Source organism: Grus americana, chromosome 3, assembly GCF_028858705.1.
Source record: "Grus americana isolate bGruAme1 chromosome 3, bGruAme1.mat, whole genome shotgun sequence".
Taxonomy (NCBI): domain Eukaryota; kingdom Metazoa; phylum Chordata; class Aves; order Gruiformes; family Gruidae; genus Grus; species Grus americana.
The window spans coordinates 114262591-114282398 of NC_072854.1; the positions used below are offsets into that span (position 1 = coordinate 114262591).

General features: G+C 42.1%; 2 protein-coding genes across 10 annotated transcripts in view; one reads left to right on the forward strand and one right to left on the reverse strand.

The window, feature by feature from the left end:
* The window catches only part of GPCPD1 (glycerophosphocholine phosphodiesterase 1), a 45785-nt gene extending 36593 nt beyond the window's left edge, over positions 1-9192 (reverse strand). The window contains exon 1 of one of the 8 annotated variants that reach the window (XM_054820629.1): positions 9050-9192. The gene's annotated coding sequence lies outside the window, so the exon portion shown is untranslated. Of the gene's footprint in view, positions 1-3142; positions 8489-9049 lie in introns of those variants that run through there. The other 7 variants (XM_054820630.1, XM_054820633.1, XM_054820631.1 and 4 more) reach the window with 7 other exon arrangements.
* Positions 9193-9198: 6 nt separating this feature from the next.
* The window catches only part of SHLD1 (shieldin complex subunit 1), a 78222-nt gene continuing 67612 nt past the window's right edge, over positions 9199-19808 (forward strand). Inside the window, exon 1 of one of the 2 annotated variants that reach the window (XM_054820649.1) lies at positions 9199-9330. The gene's annotated coding sequence lies outside the window, so the exon portion shown is untranslated. The remainder of the gene's footprint in view (positions 9331-19808) is intronic. The other variant, XM_054820647.1, reaches the window with a different exon arrangement.

Below are 19808 nucleotides of genomic sequence, written 5' to 3' on the forward strand. Positions count from 1 at the left end.
AGAAAAAGACTACTAAATCAAATACCATATGAAAGTATCAGTATCATGGATCATTCATCAGTCTTAAGCCGAGATGTTTCAACTACCTCTGTTTTGCCTAATTTTGCTCCCAAAGAGGCCACTGGAAGTTTTAAGACATTTAAGATTGTGACCTTTGGCAAGCAGTAGCTTCTGCGTGTCTCCCTATGCTATTCTTTGACATCCTCTTCAAAACCCAAGGAAGGTTTCATAGACAAGCACTACCACCTTGAAGGAAAAAGGGGAAGAATCCATGATGGCTGACAGCTCTCTGCTGTCACAGGTAGCGAGTTGTTCATCACCTTGGACTCTGCTCCCCTACCAATACTTCCAGCCTTTCACATGGAGCACCAGCAACTAGAAGCACCAGTCTTCAAAACACCACAGCAGGAAGGGACTGCCTATAGCCTCTGTAGCCAGAACAGTAGTTGGAAGATTGACTCTGCTTCAATTTTCTACCCTCCTCCAATACACAACTCGATGGAACAAAGCTGGCAGAATCCCACTCTCCCCATTACAGCAGAAACACTACTGATGTAAAATATCCTTTCATATTATCTATGAAAGTAGTAGCCATATCAAAGTACAAGTCCAGATGTTGCCAGATTATCATCATCCAAGTATATTCCTTTGGACATGGGCTGTAAAATAATCATACTAATTATATGCAGAATTAACCTTGCAATGCTCTCAACTAATGCATTTCTTTATATCACTGTGGTGGTGTTTTTTCCTTTTAAACCAAGCAAGTATCATGTTTTTACTGCTATTTTTGAACAGGACAAAAGCGCTTCATTTCAGTACAGTGTCGGTCAGAAATCCTTTAGTAACAGTTTTAATAATGACAAGAAGATTAACAGCCCTAGAGAAAAATCTACCTTTCAGTAGCTCTACTACTAGCCCTTGCCTTCATAGGGCACAGTGCAGTTTAACTGATACCTTGAAAGCAAGAAAAGCTAAAGATACCAAGTAGGAAAAAAATAAAAAGCTCATAATCAATCCTCATACCTCCTGGGCAATCAGCAAGTTAGTTAAGGTCTGAAGTTTAAAACATCTATGAATTTTCTTCTGGATCTCCTCCTCCTCTCTTAATCTATCCCTTTTCTAACTAGTGCTGCCTTTACTCCCGTATTTCCCTCTCTCCATGTCAAGGGAGATGACTTCTCAGTGGTAAAATGAGAGAAAAAAATGGTAGCAATACAGATGTTTCTGGTCATATATTCCAATTCTGCATGTAATCTTTTACAAGTAACATTTCTGTAAATAATAAAATCCCAAGCTACTGAAGCTAGAAATAAGCTCACTTAATAAACAAGAATTCCATGAAGGGCACGCCTTTTATGAACTTTGTCGTGTGTGTCATTAGGTGGTCTGTATGTTAACAGTGACACATTCTAGCATTTATTTTTAGCAGTTATTTATAGACACAGAAGTGCAGCATGTTTCAGTGCTGATACTAAAAACGGACTCATGAAACCAGTCCACTATGACACAAAAATCTGAGTTTAGTAGTTTATATTCTCTGCTTTAGTGTGCATTTATAATGACACTGAACAGTTCAGGGCCTTGGCTGTGTTCACCGATTGTCATTGCTTGGACACCCTTTCACTGAAAGGGCAGAGGAGCCAAAGGGGAGATGAAGTAAGCAAAAACACCTTGCCAAAGGCTACAAAGCAGGTACGTGACAGCTGAAGCCTCAACCGAGTTCCCCAAGAACAGGCTTTTGCCTTGTAAAAAAAGCCGTTTCCAAAGATGATGCAACATGACTCAAAACTAAACTTGACAAAAAACAGCACATCAGTCTTATTCCAAATCAATTAACTACCCACCCATTCCTACAGAAAAATCTGAAATCCTGTTAAGTCTATAAAGCTTTTAGCCAATATTGCAAAAATTCCATGTACCTACTTGCAAGACATTTGTGGGCTTTTCTGAACTGCCTAGCAAAAGAATGTTACTTTTCTATATAACAGAAGTTAAACGTAAGGAGATTTTGGTAAACTGACTTTGTAAAGCCGTCAAAATCCTGCTCGAAAGGCATTTTATCTGAAAGACCTACTCAACCTGTTCAAGGGATGTGTATCAGGAGAAGAAACACTCTAGTTTACAGCATCACACAGAGACATGATTTTTCTAGCAGAACTGCAGCTACAGGTATTCACTTACATTCACGTTTAGGGTCAAAGTACTACACCTCATTTTGAAGAGACATCTTTTCTAGCAGAGCACTGTATGTAAACACACAGTAAGGAAAAAAATAGATCTGCTCTTTGTTAATGAATCAAGTTTATATTGTATATTATCATGCACTTATAAGGTATTCTGTACTTTCAAAACATGATATTTAGGGGGAAAAAAGCCTAAGTTTAGCTGTCTAGTTTCTGATGGTTCTTGAGAAGAGGAAGTAATTTAATTCCCAGAGGGAATTGGCAAGAAACCCCAGACGGGCAAATCATCTGACCAGTAGGTGTCAGGTGATCTTTTAAACCCTATGTTCCTTCCTTCAGATTTTCAGCACTGCTTCACCAAAGCAGGTGACAAAGAATAACAAAAACCTCTCTGCTCCCCACACCAGTAAAGATGGACTGTTTGGGAGAATGTAAAAATCCTCAGCTCAGAGGGGTCATAACTGTCTGCTCAGGGGAACTGAAACAAGCTAGAACAGTTACATTAAAAAGATTAAACGCTTCCTAATCAGTAAGTATTAGCAAAGTCAACGGAGCAGATTAATGAACTAGAAGTCCTTATGCAACAACCATTTTTAAACAGCCTTTGGGTTCAAAAGTATTAAAGCTGAATTCACATCTGCTGCAACTACATGTGTCTAAATGCTAGCCTGGGGTGCACATGATTGCCCCTCATCTTATGTCCCACTTCCTCCCTTTGGTCAGTTTTTATGGACTGCAGTTTACATGCAAGCAAGCAATGAACACCTGAATCCCAGTCATTTCCTCATGAGAAAGAGAGGTCTCACCCAGGTAGACATTCACACAATGTTATCAACGCGTCACTAAAAAGTGTTTCTCTACCTAGAAATTCTTGCTTTTACAACAAAAATGCATTCTTTCCCCTGTGACAGTTCAATTCTCTCACACTCCCCTCTTTCTGCTGAGCAAGCCCTTACCTTTCACAATCTCTGGAGGCTTCCCAAGGAGATGGTGACTGCACAGCAGCAGCACTCTGAGTCCTGGAGCTGTACTGACCTGCCTTCAAAAGCTTGACTCAGGTAACCCTGCCCATCAACCAACCTCACTGTATAAAATAGGCTGCCTGCAAGGCTTCTAGAGCAGGGGTGAGATGCACAGCCTAGTCGGTAGGGTCATGTGCAATCTTGGTTCCCCTGCCACAAGACAAAGCTCTCTTCATGGTCTTAGATGGGAAGAAAAGTGACTTGGAATCTTGCAGTTTCAGAAATCCACTTACTTGCCTTCATACACTCAAAACAAAAGCAACAAAGATTTTAAGCATAGTATCCTACAGGCTGAACAGAAGATAAAACAATGTACTCTTTGTTCTAATATTGCCTATAAAGCTTTCTTTTCACTTTTCTCCTCCTCGTGGGCAGCTGAAGGGGTACAAGAGCAACAGGAGTTGATGTACTTCCCTAAATAATAGGGAACCTAAGCTCTCCCCCTCATGATTCTAGAAGGGCACTTCTACGAAGATGCAAGCAAACAGTGCTGGACCCCTAATGGCACTTGGAAGAAGAGAAAAGAAGATGTTTCAGACTCTCCTTCTGGCATAACACGACCAACTATTAACGTATAACAAAACAGCATAGCTTTCCTCTAAAATGAGGTAGCAGAGGTCATCATGGATGGAGAAGACCAAGATAATTTTTGGTTGTAGTCAAAATATACCAGAACACAGAAATAATTTAATAATTACAAGCTCGAAGTTCATTTGAACCTTTTGACTTACAGATCTGGTGGTATATAAAACCCCCTCATGACCCTTCAGCTTTAGTAGATTTCACACACACACACGCTCCCCCCCTTAATTTCCTTAAGCTTTCCAATATATTTCAAGAGGTACTGGCTGGCTGCTGTCCCACATCTTACGCGCAGTATTTCAAGCTTAGATAAATACATATCAAGTAATCTGGGACAATCCTGACAACAGTCTAGCTTGCAAACACTGAACAAATTTTAGACTCATAAATATTCATAGCATTCATAAAGTCAAATGACATGCTCTCTATCAATACAAATGAGATTTTTAATAGCAACTCAAATAGGTTTGCAAGGCTCTGACTTCTAACTAGAGTGTTACGAGGGCAATGATTGAGACAGGTTTGAAGTACAATGCAATCACTTTTTTTTTTCCCTACTGCAGAGACTTACAAGCCTGAAAGCCTTGAACTTTCTTTGTTGTATGGACAGAAGGCTTTCAAAATTAGGCAGGAAACTTTAGGTAATGATATTAAGATAGATCTGAATGAAAAGCTGACTTTATCAACTGTGAGTTGGCTGTAAGGGTTGCAAAATGGTTGGTTATACTTAGCTCTAGAAGGAAAAATACACATTGACATCTAATGGTGGAAGAGAGAAGAGACACACCAAGTCTCAGGAAATTCTACACTGGCTTTCTAAATTGGGGGGGAAGGGAAGATTTATATTGAAAATAGTCAGAGCTCATAACAAAAATAACTCCAAGATTAAGAGAAGAGCAAAATGCTGCTCTTCCAGTACCTAGAATCATAAAATAGAATCAGAGAATCATTTGGGTTGGAAAAGACCTTTGAGATCATCAAGTACAACTATTAACATACATGAAGACAATCCAAAAGTTTCTAACTTCTATCTTCTCTAGGATGCTTCTAATGGAGTATGAACTAAACCAACTTCATTTAGGCTGGAGTATCAACTAAACCAACTTCATTTAAGCTCCTAGAAGGTAGATGACACAGATAATTTGAGACCTCGATCATTTGCATGGACTTAGTATTTGGCAACATGCTGATGAGAAAGCCAAAAAGCAGCAGACTTACATTGAAATACACCGTGTTACATTTCTCCCCCCTCACTCCTGAGAAAGACCCAAAACCCTATCTAACAAAGCATTAGTAGAAATTTCTGATGTAAAGCTATCGACCCAAAACTCTCTTGGATAACATTATGTTTAAGGATGACTGGATAATACACAACACAGATTTTTCAATGACAGTAAAATACAGCTTGTAAAAGTAGCTTTTTAATGAGTGTTTAAGATATCCAGGTATGTAAGTTTTTTATAGGTACTTAATGGGATTTTTCAAAGGTAATTAGATAAACAATTAAAATGAGACATCTAGGTACCTAGGTGCCATGATATTCCCGTAATGCATTTTAATAGTTTCAAACATTTGGTTCTTAATGTAGGAATATTTATAACCACTATATTACTGAACTTGCTTAGTTATCTGTAGAAAAATAAAGACCATCTGTGCACAAACAGGTTCTTTCATACCATTAGCACACATTTCATCACAGACCACAGTGCAGACTACTGGTACTGCAAAAAGTAAACATATGCTCCATTATTTCAAAATATCGCTCTGTTTTTTTGCAGATAAAGATCAAAGGGGTAAGAACTAGAAGGCTGTAGTATTTTTACTTTTATTTTTCTGATTTTGAGCAGACATTCTCCACCTTAAAAGTACAGACAACACCACAGAGAGGTCCAACTCTGGCCTGAAGCAGGGGAAAAGTGCCACAGTCCCAGCCAAGTCACTCGACAGCTCAGAATGCACACTGGAGGAACAGGGCTGATGTGGGGCACCACAGCCCCATGCAATCTCCCTTGGGAAGCCTGTGTGTGAGTACTACCACGCACTGTGGGAGAAGGTACTGTACTTATATTTTACCTTCTTGAAAGCTGTACTATACACAGCAATAGAAAATCCACCATGCATTAGATCTGATGCTGTGCTGAACAAAGAGATATGAGCCTAACAACACAAAACTGCTATTAGAAGACAGTTTCATCATTTTTACTCACAGCATTAGACTCTCGAGCCTAAAAAATATCAACTCGCATTACTTCAGGCTATACCTTTAATATTTAAGTATCTATTCAAATCCGATTAAACTCACAGTACAAAGAACAAATTTTGTTGCTTGTGGTTGGTCCTAACAAGGTATCAGAATATTATAAAGTACATCTAAAGTAATAAATTAGGTATGTAATAAAATTAAGTAGTAATAGTTGACAACACCAGGGTTTTAGAACAAAGAGGATATGCTTGTCAGGACATTCACTCTAACAACTGCAGGAGAATTTTTAGAAACATTACAGCATCAACTCATTTTTCACCCAAACAACCAGAAGGTTCTTCCTGCCCCCTCCTTTCCCCCCACACCTTGACTGCGTGAGAAAGGACAACCACAAAGTCAGCAGCTCTCTCATACTGCATTGCAGTATTAACACTGGACAGAAAACAAACTTGCATACAAGATTTGGACATGCTGTTCTGATTCCAAGACAGGAATTTTACCAATAGGGCTATACTGACATTTAGAAAGAAGCAAAGCCCGAATACTATTTTTGAAACAGCATCATATTAATATGTAGAAATAGAGAAAAAAGTATCTTTAAGATGTTATTTACAGTACCAAACTACCTGTTTGCAAGGCCAAGCCAGCCCTGGTAATCAAACACAAGATCCCTATCTGACATACTATGTTCACCTATAATGCATCTGCTGTATTTTAAATAACAAGAACTTAAAGGTGTTCAGCATTTCTTAAATACCTATTCATGTAGCAGACTCTTCTCTCATAGCTATGTCACAGCAGTTTTGCAGACAGTTCTTGAAAATGCAGGAAATGCCTGGGGCACATTTGCAAGTAAACCGTAACAGCGTCGGTTTGATTCCTCTTTGCTAAAGCGTTGTTCGTTATTATTGGTGTGGCTGACAAGATCTCAACCTGGTAGTAATTTAGCTCTTTGTGTATGATCGTACCAACATTCCTCACTTAGAAATGACATGGACAAATAACTTGTACTATGCTTCCCACAGCTCTTAGTACTCAAGACAACAACAAACAACTTTTTAAAAGGTTTTTCAAACCCTGTATCCATTTTATTGAGGAGTAACCACCTTTACTAAGAGATTAGCTGCGTGGCAGTTTAGATGAGTCATTTCTATTCAAGACAAACAGCACTCCCCTGATTTTATAATATTTTCTATACTAATTTTAGAGGCAACACTGCTAGAATATATATATATAAAAATCTAAGGAAAAATTTATTATTGAAAAATAATTCCACTTGTCAACTGTTTCACTCTAACATTTAAAATATTTTGAAGGCTAATCTCCATCTAACAGTGCATGCTTTAATGAATTAAAACAATTAACAATCTACAATACAAGCTATCGATTATAAAAGAAAGAAAAAAATAGGAAAATTAATCTGTGCCTCCTGCAACCGCCTGGTTAGGAAGCAAGTAACAAAATTAATCCGGAGTTGTCTCATTAGTCCACGAGATCAAGAATAGCAAAACACAACCTGTTAGTATTGTTAGTGTGTTCCTTTAGTGCAGAGCAGACACAAAGAGCAGAGCAAACACCCCCCCACCACCAACCAGCGCCGTAGACTGTCCAGCCCGCCGCAACGCGCTGACTGGCCTAAAGGGCACTTACTGAGCGCTCCCCGCCCGCCACGGGCGGCTACCCCACCGCAAGCCCCGCACGGCGCAGCACTGAGGGCGGCTCCCGGCCGGGAGGCGGCGCGCCCGTCCCAGCCTCCCAGCCACTTACATAACACGACAGGCGCCGGACCGCCCCGGGCGAGGGCTTTCGGCAGGCACGTAAATAAACAGACCCGCCGCCCGGGCGTGCCCCCGGCCAGCAGCCCGCCAAACCAACCTCACCTGGTGACAGCCCGGGCCCGGCGGCCGCAGCAGCAGCGCCTAAAGCTCTGCGCGCCTGCTGCCCTCCCGGCAAGATACCCCCGCTCCAGGCCATGTGGGCACCTCGGTCACCCCCCGGCGACACGCAAGCCTCTCTCTCCCCGCCTCACCGCCACACGGCACGCTGCCATCCCCCTCCAGGAAAGCTGCAGGCGTCGTCCCGCTCCCCAGACCACCCACTCTTCCTACGGATCCCCTCAGAGTTGAGCGCCATGCCATCCCTCCCCTCAAGTCGCAACACCCCAACCGACACCCCCCCCAGAACCGTCCGCGAGGAGCGCAGCACCGCTCCCCCAGCACGCTCCCCACACCGGGGCGCGAACTGACCCGCTTCAGGCCTCAGGCCCCCGTAGGAGCACGCACCAACCGTCCCCCGCCACTACACCCAGCCAACAGCACAGACTGACTTGACCGAGCGCTGCTCCCGGCTCTACAACCGCTTTATGCGGGGCTGCGGGCGGCGCCGCCCGGGCTCCCTGCCCCTCCTCCCGCGGCCAGGGTCCGCGACCGCTGCCGAAAGCCGCCTGACAGCGCAGGGCGCGGAGGGAGTGGAAGGGGCGGAGCGAACGGCAACCAGTTCCAGCTGCCCCCGCTCGCACCGGGGAGGAGCGAGGCGGCGCGGAGGTGCCCCACGTGACCTTCCCTTACCGACGCGTCACTCCCCGCAGCTTCGGCCCCGCCTTCTCCGCCCGCAGCCACTAAGAAGCGAACAGGAAAACGGTGCCTTTCCCTCGAAAGCGCCGGGCCGGGGTGCTGGCGGCGCCTGAGGGCGGGGCGAGGCGTGAAGGGGCGGGACCAAGAAAAGGCGCGGTGCGTGAGGGGAGCCGGGAGAGTGGGGCGGGGGAGCACTGACTGAGGAAGCCGGCTTGAGGCCGCCTGCCTGCAGCGGGGAGGAGTTCCATCCTCCCCCGTTCTCCTCAGGGCCAGGCACCAGCAGTTCCCCGCATTGCAACCCAGCAAGTACCTCCCGCGGCGAGCGCGGCACCGCTTCCCCTGCACGCTCCCGCTACCGGGGCGCGAACCAATCCCCCTCAGGCCCAGGTCTCCTCAGGGGCACGCACCGACCGTCCCCTCCGCCGCCACAGCCCCACCGCACCCCCACGGGCCCCGTGTCCCCGGCCGGCGACGTGGACTGACCTGGCAGAGCGCTGCACCCGGCTCTCCAACCCCGTTGTGCGGGGCTGCGAGCAACGCCACCCGGGCTCCCTGCCCCTCCTCCCGCTGCCCAAGGCCGCCTAACAGTGCGTGGGAGAGTTTTGCGGCGTAGCTGCCAACCAGTTCCAGCTGCCCCCGGCCGAACTGGGGAGGGGGCTAGCCCACGTGATCTCCCCCTGCCGACGCGTCACTCCCCGCGGATTCGCCCCGCCTCTTCTACTGTAGCCAATAAGAAGCGAGCGGGGGGAGGACGGACACACACGGTACCTTTTCCGCGAAAGCTCTGGGTCTCAGGGAGGGGGCGTGGCTTGGGAGCAAAGGAGTGGGGCTGAGCTAAACTGAGCGAGGTGATGAGCCTCGAGCCTGAGCCTGGCTTCCACTACCATCTTCCAAGCCTCTGAGGTCATCTTACCTCAGGCTAGGTTCTCAATACCCAGTCTGGGAGTATGAGGGCTGCTCCGGGGACAGGTGGCTCTTTCTTTGAGGTACTGTTGGGTTGCAATGGCTTAGGCTGGCTGTGAGCTCATGGTATCAGGGGCACAATGGCTTTTTTTGTGGTATGAAGGGTCAGATAGCATGCATTTCTTAAAAGGCTTGGGTCTCTGTGGATTTGATGGTGGCCATCTGTCTCTGTGTGTGTTTTTCAGAGGTCCTGCCTGTGCAGGTGTCCTGAATCAAAAAATTCACTCAATAGCCAATGTGACTATTGAGTAGGTATCCTTTATTGCAGCGCTGGGAGTCACACTGGAATATTTCCATGAACGTGTGTCTCAATGAGAAACAAATTGTACATGATTTATGTTACAAAAGAGTTACATATTCATTAGGTTTCCAATAAATTTAATACATACTCATCATTATTCCTGGAACTCATGAATATATGCTAATGTCCTGATATGCCTGCGCAGTTTCTTTCTCAGGTGCTCGTCAGGGGTCATCCTCCTCAAATCTTCCTCTTTCTCCTCTTCTTCAGTGTACACAGTTGGGTGACCTTGTCTTCATTATCTCCTTTTTGCAAGCTCAGCAACCTTGTTATCCATCCTGCCCAGATGGTCCCAGGCTTGTTGGCATATTGGGCCCCCTTTATCATGATGCCTCAAACTTTGTGTCTTTTTTCTAGTTCATACCCAAGGACTGTTCCCTAATTTACGGCTTCTCTTATCCTGTTTCTACATTCCAACTATTTTACTAATTGTTTTCTTTCGTACCGGAGCATGAGACAGGTGAAGCCTGAGTTTGTGGGGCCTGACTCAAGTGTTGCCAAGTTATATATTCTGTTTTAAAACTGTTCTATGCTAATTAGTTTCCCTCATTCAGTCCCAACCCTGCTGGAAGGCTGTGGCCTTCATCACCCACTGAAATGTGGAGTGGCAGGAGCTGGTGCCCTCTGCTCCCCACGTGCCTGAGTCAGGGCTCCAAGGGAGCCCCCCTGCTGTTGTGCAGGCTTTTCCTCTTCCTTTGCACAGGTCTGGTTGCCCGTGTGCCAGTTGCATAAGCAAAAGGCCCGTCATTCATGTTACAGCTAAAAACATGTCTTCACAGCAATGGCACAAGACAAACCAATGTGGGAATGCCCATGCTGGAGTTTGAAGCTGCAGGCAAAGTTTAAGTGTGATGGTTGTCACTGTTTCAGGGTAGCCAAGACCATTGGGTGAAGATCCTGGGGAGCTTTGCTGTGCTAAAAGGTAGTGTTGTGCTTGGGACTATGACCTTGTGGCCTTCCTGAGATCTGATTTTATGACAAAAAGAGTGTTCACCCAACAAAGTATTGGGTGCAAATAAAGGGAAACTGTTTTCCTCTGTGTTTTTGAGGGAGCTTGTACTCTGTTTTGTAGCAGACCAATGGAGTTGTGATCGTATGACTAGTCCTTTCACTCTAATAATAACCTTGCATAAATAGTTTGGTAAGTAACTTGCTTCTGCTTTATACAACTTGTGTCGGCTGACAAAGAAGCTGCAGTTTGAGTATGCAGAGAAACCGCTTATCCTGTCTTGCAATGGGAGTTAGCACCAGTACAAGTATGCTGCTCTATGCTGTCCTTCCATCTCTCATTTAAATAGAGGGCTATTTTCCATTCATTCATCCCCTGCAAATCCAGCCATGTTTATAAATAATTTGTGACACAGCCATGGATGTTGTAGGGAAAATGAATGTTCATAGCAGATGTTCTATACCAGAAAAGTATGTAATACTTCTGAATTGCTGAGGTCTTTATGTGAGTATTCCAAGATCAGAGTACCGTTCGTGATGGGAAAAAAGGTAGGGAAAAGTATGCAGTAAAAGGAAATGATAGCTGAAAGCAGTTTATTTTGAAGTCTAAAGGATAAGAGGAATTCCTCTGGGTAAGGAGGAGGGAGGGTTGGTGAAAAGTACTTGTTGGAAAGTGAGGATCTTGTTAAACCCGAATGTGAACTACTCTAGTTACAAACTCTTAGTAATTAAGTAAATAGTAGGAGCCATCACTTCTACAGGTGTAATCAACAGTAAGCTGGAGAAAGAGGAAGAAGGAACTGTAGAGAAAATACTATTTAGAAAAGTAATTGTGTTCTTGTTTTCTCTGCTTATTTTTAAGATTTATTAGTTCAAGTAATTTGTTGTAAAGCTGGGTTAGATTTGAACACTTTAAAACATGCTTTGGTGTGTTTAAATTTTTCAAAATTGGGTCTTTGACATCGTGCCAGTCGTGTTATAAAATTGTACCATTAAATTTTTGTTATAAACTAGAAGTATAACACCTTGTAGAAGTATACCTCTTTCAGCCCTAGTGTTTATTTCAAAATATGCCTATATCTAGTCAAAACTGTTATTGCATTTCCTACAGTAATTCATTATAGCTAAAAATTGCAAGTTAGGTGCTAAATGGATTCAAGAAATACCCACATGTTCATTTTATTAAAGGTGTACATCTTCCTACTTCTTCACTGAGGTAAGAGAAGCTAATATAATCAGCTCAATTGACATACTTAGAGAATTCTCTCTTTCTCCTTGTTAAATTATGTGGTTGATTTCAGCTAAAGCTGACATTCTGTTAAATAAACCATTTTTTAATTCTTCAGATATCTTAAAATAGTATATATTTATTCATTTGGAAATAATGTTAATAGGAATTTCTATGCTGCATTAAGAGAAACAGCTGATTCTAAACAGTGTAATTTGTCATGGCAACTTTCAAGGACTAATTTTCTCTTTAAAGGTAACTTGAGTTTGTCAAAATCAGACGAGATGTTCTTCATTCTGTAATTGATAAGGCTTTTCAAAGGGAAGAAATTTCATTTAGATGTATGTATGATTCTTTTCTCTAAACAATTAATGTTGCCATGCTTGCATCAGTAGGACTGCTCTTTGCGTTGAGGCAAGTCTTCTGCTCTCTACTCTGCCTTAACCTGTGAGATCCCCATATTGCTTTGTTCTTAAGCCTTTAATTGAAATACAAATTTTAATAACTTTACTCCTGTAAATAATTCCACTGCACTACTTCTTGGTCTTGCTGAATAGAACAAAGCCAGCTAATCAAGAACGATGATTAAGCTTGTACTTAGTCTAAAGCAAGTAGGAAAAAGGTGGGATGGGAAGTATTGTTATGTCTTGGCTTAACCTGGGGGGAAAAAAAAAGTCGACATTTAATTAAGCTTGCCAGTGTAGGTTTTTTTCTCCTCTCCTCCTTAAGGAATTGCTTCAGTATGGTTGGATCAGATAAGGTCATACTTTGCCATGACGCAGCAGGCAAGTCTCAGCTACTCCTTAAGATAATATAAAACTGTACAGTAATTAGAGCACGTACATGAGTTTATAGAACTCTTAAGTATCTGTCCAAAAAGTTAGGATTGGTGGTCTGCTTTTCTTGTTTACATAGCAACAAAATAAAAACAAAGTAAATGGGGTTTTATGTCATACAACCTGAGTTGAATTGAGTTGCTGTTCGCAGAAGTCCGAAAGAGATCCAGAAAAACAAGGCTACAAGATCTGTTTCACGTGTGCAAACACAAACTATTTAAATATGTGTGCTCATGTTGGAAAGTACGTTTTCCCCTTTCCACTGTAGTAGTTTAATAAGAATTACTAGTATTTAGCCAGTCTGGTGAACTGCTTTGTCTTTGTTCTGGCAATGATATTGTTGTGATGAAGTTGCTGAGCAGGAGTGAAAGAGCTAAAAGACGCCATGTGCCTACAGCCTCCCCAAACACTGGAAGCTGCCTTAAAACTGTACCTTGCTCCCAGCCATGACATCGGGTATGAAGTGGGGTTGGAGGTGATGTGCAACATAGCCAGAATATCAAAGTAGTCTTGAGGCTGTACTAGTTGAGACATGAAGCCTGTTGGGACTTATGCAGCCTGGTTTTTGTAAATAATGACAAGAATACTTGCCCAAGTGCAAGAAATAAGTGGTTGAGGCTAATGTATAGAATACACTACCAAACCTATACTAAAAAGGCACTAGGAAATACCTTCAAGACTTCATGTCCATTTCTGTAGCCAGTGTAATATTTTCTTCAGCTGCCAGAATTATAGATTCAACCTATAAATCAAGCTTCATTCATAATCTAAGTAGTTATAAAGATTGTGAACATCAAATTATAGATGTGCTTCTTCCTCCTTCATAGTTTGCATTATCAGTTCCAGTGAACTGGTTATACTGACATGAGTGCTTGCAGCTGATGAAAGCTGCATGTATTTAGATTAATTACGCTCCTTATTTTAGTGCACTTGATTTTTCTGCAGTTGTTCTGGCTCTGATGATAGGTTATTGTGAATAGCTGGTAAAATTATGCAAGTGAATGCACAGCATTAAGCATGCAGTATCTCATAAGCTATTCTCTTAATCTTTTTGTAGAATCACTTATTCTTGAAAATGCGCTTCTGACCTTTTTTCTGGCACTGTGAGTATTGCTGTGTCATTATCTAATGTGAAATCTGGACAATTTACAGGCACTAAAGAAAAGTGATGCTAAGAGACTGGAAGGTATCAAGCAAGAATAAAAATTGCAAGACTGTAGAACTGCTGTTAGCATGGCAAAAGTCTCTCAGTCTCATGGAGGATGATGAGAAAGGATTATTAGAAAAAGGCCTGTTGTGCAATGGCATTTTCTCTGTAATGCATACTGTAATACAGTATAATGTATTTTTCTCTGTGGACGAGTTAACAGTTAGGGAGCATAGAAACACGTCAGAGAAGTGAATGAAAAGAATTAAGCAAGAAGATAAGGCTGTGTTCAGAACTTCTTAAAAGCAAGCAAAAGGTGTGGAGGGAGGGGAAGAATGCTACTCCAGATTTGCAATAACTCAGATTTCCTTTGACTAGGGGAGATTATTGCCTAATATAAGGTCTAGGTGCGCTGGTAGCAGATGTATCAACATATCAGAAAAGTCGACGAGAGCATCACTAAATATAAAAAAACATAAATAATGAAACCCTTATGTGGCTACTGTTAACAATTATCAAATTTATAATGTGAAAAAGAATACAGATACTTCATCTTCTCCTCTAGAAAAGTCAGTCATTTTCAAACACTGTTAATTTTCATGTATAATCTGGCACCAGTGGTAGACAATGTAACAGAAAAATTTCCAAAAAAACCTCCAGGTGCTAATACAACATTGCAGAAATGAGATTTGGATTAGAAATGAGATGTATTATAATCTAGTCTTGAGGGTGCCTGAGCATGATTTTACTTCTTGATCTTAGCTGGTTTATAGTTTCTGAAATGAAACATGTATAAGGTAAGTTTTATTGTGAAACACCTAAATAAAGAACTAAAGTACCACACCATCAAAGCACCACATTTAAACTGGCCAAAGTCGATTATGAATAGGAAACTTTTCTGGTTTCTTATATAACTAAAACAAGTTATATATTAAGTTCTATGTGTATATATAACTTAAGTTATATAGTAGATTGTATACATAACTTGTTTGTTTTATTTTTGTATATATAAATGCATATGTGGTATTCTGCAAACTCCTAGCTCTCTCTGCATGCCGATTACAAGCCATGCTTTTGTGTTCTTGCACAAAACCTTCTTGTGTTAACATCTCCATCTCGTTGCCTCTGGAATTGTACTTCAGAGACAAGGGTGGTCAGGAAATGAAGAACAGCAGCGGGTGTGGAATATAACACAGATAATGTTGATTCCCTTCTCTCTCTCTTCCTTCTCATTCCAACAATAGGGAAGAACACCTGCCCTAAGATAAGGAAAGATGGGGGTTCCTATAACAGCAGGAAGGTATGACTCTGGTGTAGTTCAAAATCCTATTTCAAAGGTCATATTTGTGCTTTACACAAAATGTGTGACTGAATTTGACGCTCTGCCAGATAACAATAGTAGTGATGCAAGCACTTCCTTTGGACTCTGCAGCTCAGGGCTAGTGATAATGTGCAGTTGTGGTGTGGTGTTTCCAGGGGGGAAGGGCAGTGGTTCTCCCAGTGCCTGTGTGAACACCAAAGGGCCCAACAGGGGCAGAAATATGCCACTTCTTGTTGTCCATTGAAGCTCTCTACTTCCAGACTCAACATTTCTTGAAGTGAGCCTGTACTATAGTTATACGGAAAAAGTAAGAAAGGAGACCTCAAATCCAGAAGGGGGAAAAGTTAGCTTTTCCTGTCCCCTGTAACTTTTGTTTCTCTTCCATCTGCTGCACGTATCAATAATGAGAGAGAAACATGTTTAAGTTTGTTATTGATGTGAAATTCTTTAGAAGTATAGATTCCTGCCTGTGACTGGTATTTCTTCCTTTTTGTACTTATTAAATAGGTATCAATTGTCATGTGGTAACCCTAGGTTTACTGCACTGTTGTTCCTGGGAATGCAGCCATACCCCAGGGACACAATTTCTTTTTTGTGAGCAAAGCTCAGCATGAGCAGAAGCTAAGGGTGTCCCTGGCCTAAGCCAGTCTAACATCTGGCTGCAGCATTTTGGCTGTACTACACCTGCTTTTGCACTCCTGTCTGCCCTTTGTACTCTCTTTGGCCCTTGTCTAACCTTTCACTGAGCCATACTAGCTCTGTCAGAAAGTGGGGATTTTTTGTTTGTTTTGAGGTTTTGATTTTTTTTATTAGGTTTTGTGTTGGGTTGGTGGGCTGAAACAATTCAAAGCTAGGTTGGATGAATGTTAGAGCTGTCTTGGCACAAGTGGGGACGTCAGCAGCTAGGAATTAAATCCTCTTTAGCTGCAAGGTAACTGCTGCTGTGACAGTGGAGTTGTAGAAAAAGCAGCTCAGACAGATGTATCACCTGAGGTTTAAAACAGAGCGACCTCAAAGAGGACTTTTATAGGAAAACAGGAGAACATGTCAGTTACTTTACACCTACCCTGTATTCTTGGCTGTCTTTGTCATGCTCAGTTAATAGCTCTCGTAAGCAGAATGTCCATATTCAATGCCACAGCATTGAAAATGTCCAAAAAACTAGGTTGTTTTTTTAAAGGCTAACAAGATGCTCCAAAAGCTTTCTTGGTTTGTAATTCTAACTCTTATTCTCCTTGCTGCGAGGAGGTAAGAACTCCCATCTCCAAACTTCGTACTTAGATGCATGTAGCTTCAAAGATGACAACATCCCTTATTTTGCAAATCCAGATTTACTTGCAAGTACTTGTTGCTTCAGCTGAGTCTGACAGTTCTCAGTGGCTGTCTCCACATGAAGCTGTTCACAAGTTTGCCATTCACATTTTAGTCAAAGCTATAAAAATTAAGAGCAGCCACTACGAAAGTGCAAGATCAGGGATACAAATGACACTCTGTACAGCTGAACAATGCATGGCATTTGTGTAACAGCAGCAGAACTGGTTTATCAGGTTCACTCAAAGATGTAAAGGATAGATAAACTTTTGAAACAGTACAAAATCTATTGGAGTATTGGCTGTTTTTCTCACCATAAAAGAGTACCAGGACTAACGGTACTAGAATCTAAACTGTAACTGGTATGAGGTAGTAAGATCTGAAAGCTAGCTTGTGTGTGAAGGGTGTGAACACCCTTTTCTGTGAATCACAGAAAAGCACTGAAAAATCTCCTGAGCTGCTGTCAGCTGTGAGACCAAAAGAGGTCAAGGTATGCCAGAGGACTGGCCTGATCCCAAGCCTGTGTGTAAAGGCAGCACAGATAAAGCTGCAGACAGGCTGCAGACAGATTAACTAAAATGTGCTGGGCTCTGTTTTGTCGGTGCTGGGAGCTCTGCCAGCAAGATTGCAGCCACAAAGCTCAGTTGCTGTTCGTGACCTAGGGAAACTGCGTGTAGCTGGAAAACAACTGAAGGAATAACCCTCTGTGCTGTCTTGCAACTCTTTCTCTTGGGACCTGACCCTGGGGAGAGGTCAGGTGAAATAATGATTAAAATAATCCATGGGGAAGGCTTCCAGTGAGGAAGAGCTGCGCTGCAGTCCCACGCTGAGTTTGGTCATCTTGAACCCAGGCCAGCACTCCACAAAATGCAGGAAGTGCGTTCCCACCAGGTGCTACTGGCAAGAAATGTTTTGAGGTGTGACTGTCAGCTACTTGAAGACTTAAGTTGCACGAGTTACTCTAGAAGACCATTTGGGCAGAAAGTATCTTCTTCTGTTGCAGCTTGCATTTCTCTGGGCTACAAAAAAAAATCCTGCTGATTTGCGGGGAGATAGTCTGAGGCTCCTACCAATTTTGTTAACTATTGCCTTGAGCTGAGACTTTGTGTTGCAGAGAGGCATGCTGCTCCACAAACAGTACCCACCTACTTCCAGAGTGGAAAAGTATTTGCTTTTAAAATCTGCTAATATTGAATTATGGCCAGTTATGCATTGTATTACAAAAACTTTCATGTTTTTAAAGTACAAATAAGTGTGTTAGCATGAGGAGCCTGTGGCATTTCCCTGCTCTCTTCCAGAACAAGATGCAGCTGTAATTATTTCTGCTGTTTCCCTTCATAATATCAGTCCAAAAATAGTTACACCCCTTAAAAATTGAACCGGTTTTTAACATTGTTAAAGCAAGCCAGAGTACTAATATCCTGGGTGCTTAGAACATGAACTGTGTTAAAGGATCATATGACACTTGAAAAACATTCACCTTTGTTCAGTGGAATTAGAATCACAGAATGGTTTGGGTTGGAAAGGAGTTTTAAAGAACATAGAATCAATCATAGAATGGTTTGGGTTGGAAAGGACCTTTGAAGATCATCTAGTCCTGCCGTAGGCATGGACTTCTTCCACTAGACCAGGTTGCCCAAAGCCCCATCCAACCTGACCTTGAACACTTCCAGGGAGGGGGCATCTACAGCTTCTCTGGGCAACTTGCTCCAGTGTCTCACCACCCTCACATTGAAAAATTTATTTATGTCGAATCTAGGTCTACCCTCTTTCAGTTTAAAACCATTACCCCTTGTCCTGTCACCACAGGCCCTGGTAAAAAGTCTCTCTCCATGTTTCTTATAAGCCCCCTTTAAGTATTGAAAGGCTGCAGTAAGGTCTCTTAGATTAATGAATGCTGAGAATCAAACAACAGAAACAAGTGTGATCTTTCAGTGGGTTTCTCTTTTTGGGTCAGGTCCCAGGACTGTGTGCAAGCAGTCAAAATCTGTGACAGTTCTTAGATGCTAACTGAAATGAGTCTTTTAGGGAACGGGCATTAAAAGCCATCTCCAAAATCCCATTCTTTCTACCTAGGGATGGAAATACTGGGAGGGCTTTGAATGGATTAGTCTGATTCTGAGACAGGGGGACTGCCTTGCTTCAACAAACTGTTATGTTAGCTTTCTAATTCCTTTATCCCATGGATCTGCTGTAAAAGATCCTGAATCAAGCCAAAGGTCAGGCTGAATTAAATCAAAGTAATTGACAAGACAGTAAATGAACCAGGGTTTGACATATTCTGAAATACAATTTGTGACTTGTGCATAGGGATCATCACCTCCAGCTGCGGAGCTGAGATAAAAGTTTATTTTTTCAAACTCTCTAAAGGACAGAAAAGAATAATTAAATTAAAGCAGGAAAGGAAAAGCAGCAGTCACACAAAAAAAAAGAAAAAAGAAAAATTCCTGGAAAAAACACACAATGGGAAAGATGCAGATTAAAGGCAAAGCAAGGGGAACTGACCTTAATATGTTGTGAGTACTCAGTCACTTCCTGTTTATTTCTGTTTACTTTGTTTTGCAACATGCTCCAGACCTTTAATATTTTGTAATCTAAATAAAGAGTTATGGTATGTTTTGTCAAATAACTTCACACACAGCAGACGTTTTTGCAGAAATACATATTCAGAAAATGTTTTTTGTTTCAATAAGGAAAGCATTTTTCTAACTATTACAGATACAAAACAAAGTTATCTTGTTTTTTCAACTCATGCAGTTGCACAAAATGACAGCGCTGCTCAGAGATGTTTTTATATTTAACTGAGTTAATTTTTTTAAAGTGTTTTTAAATTAAATATTACAGGATATGAAGATAAAATTATCTGACTGTCAGCATCTCTTTCCCGCTTGTGTGTTTCAAAGACTAATTTCATGCCACAGGCTTTCCCTCAGCAGTGGCACATGAGCTCTGCCTCTCCAGTCCTGACTGTGCACCTCATGTCCTGGGACATGAAGATCCTATTCTGCATCACTGGAAGGGTAAGAGGGCAAGACAGTGCAAGGCTCTTTCCAGATTTCAGTAAGAAAACAACAACAAATGGCCTAATAAAATAGCTATTTTAATACAATAGAATAAAAATAGGAATATAGATAGTGAGTAAATCTTACATCCTTTCAGGTCAGACAGACCCTGGATGGGTTTTCCC